Source organism: Diaphorina citri, unplaced genomic scaffold, assembly GCF_000475195.1.
Source record: "Diaphorina citri unplaced genomic scaffold, Diaci psyllid genome assembly version 1.1 scaffold855, whole genome shotgun sequence".
Classification (NCBI taxonomy): domain Eukaryota; kingdom Metazoa; phylum Arthropoda; class Insecta; order Hemiptera; family Psyllidae; genus Diaphorina; species Diaphorina citri.
The window spans coordinates 70,907-73,715 of record NW_007378287.1 but is presented as its reverse complement, the minus strand read 5'-3'; positions in this window follow the sequence as shown (position 1 = coordinate 73,715).

Sequence of the window (2,809 nt, the reverse complement as noted above, 5' to 3'; positions counted from 1 at the left end):
CTCTCCTAGGCAATCTAGGCATCAAGGAATGGCGATGACCTGGCATTATCCACTGTCTAGGTTCTAGGAGGCCGAGTCTCATAATCATAAATCATCATTTGCAAATCGCTACTAATGACTTTTCTCTGAAATACTTGATCTATCACTTGTTCGCACTGTTTGGGAGTCTGGTTTGAAAATATTGGCAACTTCTGCAAGGCCGCGGACGCGTGATTGATCATGCAAGAGAGAATTTGTGGAATTCCTTGATGCGCCTGAATCCAGATGATTAGAATGAAATTCATCATCGTCTGCTTGTTTGCTTACCAATATTTGGGATCTTTTTCAAGTGGATATTATTCGGATAGGACCTACTAGATAGAGCTGATAGAGGGTTCTTTTTTTTTGGTTATTTGTATTATTTGATGATTTCTCAGGAATCAACAAATATCAACAACAACAAACAACAGGAATCAACAAATAAGAATCAACAGGTAGCAAAAATTTTAAACTCCTTAGGCCAAGATATATTAAACATTCTAAACTATAAAATATTGAAAGATTCTCTGTTAAAAAATTTAAATCAAACTTTTATTTTTAAACCAATCAGCAAAATTTAGCTTATAGATAGAGTAGGTATCCTATTTTGCCCTATGCGTGTTAACATGGCATAAATAATAATAAAATAATTAACTATGAAAAATAAAAGAAAAAAAAATGGCAAAATATAGAAGCACCAAATATGTAAATAGGTACTTGTCTAATGGGAACCTATAAATCAAATGGACCAAAAAATACTGTTTGAAGGTATAGCTGTTATTTTGCCTACCAAATTCGAAGTTAATTAAGATTGCCACGCCAAGCGATTTGGACAAGAGGTTGGGCAGATCATTTATAAATAAGATTTGGCAAAATATTGAACCCAACCTAGGTATTACAGCTGATGAATTCAACCAAACCTATTAGCTGAAGTTTGCCTGAGGCGACATCGACAACTTGCGTGAAATCTTCTATCCTACCTGCTTCTGAAACATGTTAATACCTACCTATTTTATGAAACTGGATGCTTGAAGATAACTCACGCCCAGGGCCCTGTTCCAAGAAAGACTACCTATTTTATGAAAACGGGTACCTGAAGATAACTCACGCCCAGGGCCCTGTTCCAAGAACGACTCTGTACTTTTTACTTTTAACTCCAGGCACAGAAAATATTCACAAATGGAACGAGATTTTTTCTTCACACGGAGTGGAAAAAATACTCAAAAGTGTGTACTTTCAAATGCATTTTATAAGCAAAATGGGCGCAATTATTACCTCGGACAACCTCTGCTATTCAACCTAAGTCTCTAGCTCTCTAGGTAATCAGCCGAAATTTTCCTCCTTTCCCTAATCTAGCCGATTCTACGCATGTTAAATATGAGTTAAATATGAGCATGTTAAATACGCATGTTAAATATGAGACCGATTCTACGCATGTTAAATATGAGACTGATCTGTCCTAGTCATTCCAGAGGGGAGGTAACGAATTCTCTCCCGTGGACCTTTTTTTGCCCGAGTTCTCTCCTTTACGAGTTACACATTTGGAGAGAACTCGTTGTACTCTACCTGAACAAAAATTGGGTCGGGAGAGAACTCGGTGACGTCCATTCCAGAGTTCCATCGGGAGAAATTCTGCCTGAAGGATTTCATGGTTTGAAACTATGTATGTAGGTACCTACGAAATACAGGGTTTAAAAGTAGAAATATGTACATCTAATAACAGGGTAAATGAAATAAGTTGGATTGCAGAAAGTAGTAAGGATAGCATGTGTAGCTATTAGCAAATAGCTGATTTTAGTGGTTTAGTAAGGTAAGGGGTAGAACTGAAAATAAAAGATTTAGGCTCCAAGCCTAATGAGAAAATTTCCTTCATTTCTAGAACTAGAATTTCTTTATTAAAGCAGGTTAGCAGGCATTAGAGGATGTGACCATTTTCGCATTTTGCCGATTTGTTTTTTATTTTTATTTTCATTATTATTATTATTATTATTTATTTTTTTTACACCTTCAGAGGTAGTATGTAGATGACACCTATTTAGGGCAGGGATATTATTCTTTATATCAAATGTGTACAACCTACAAGCCTTTATAACAAAATATAAAAACCTAGCCTAAACTATATCTACCTACAGGAGGTACTCAATGTTGCAGAATCATTTCGCAATCATTAAGAACTTCAGTGTTCTAATCCCGAATATTAACACCAGAGCCCGGAGGCAAACTTCCCAGCTTGAGCTCAAATTCAGTGGCGACTTTGGCGGTCTGTCAACCACTTCCGTCGAAAGAATCGTTCTACGGCACTAATATACATATATTGAATCTCGAAAACATCGTTACAGAAGAAACCCCAACCTGATAATTTCTCCCGAAACGGACTAACCAGAATAACCTATCTGGCCCAAAAAAGAAAACGCTTTCGAGAGGGTCCCCCAAATTATTCTATTTTCATTGGTCTTATAAACTTATACAAAGATATATCCGAACCTTTAAAACGAGATCTAAAGGCCCGAAATAGACCACTTTTTTGTCCAGCAAAATCCTTTGATCCCACCCGCACTTTACATGTAAAGATGACTGGTTGACAGGTTAAATGTAGATGTCTTCCTCAACAAGTCATAGGCCATGCCTACTCGAAACTGTTCTGAGATGAATTTCGTTTAGCCTACCTAACAATATCAATATTATCAAGCAAACTAATGGGAGATATTATATCTCACACAGTAGAAATTATTATTAAAAGGGGGACACTTTTTTTTTTTTTTTTTTTTTTTTTTTTTTTTGCCAAAACTGA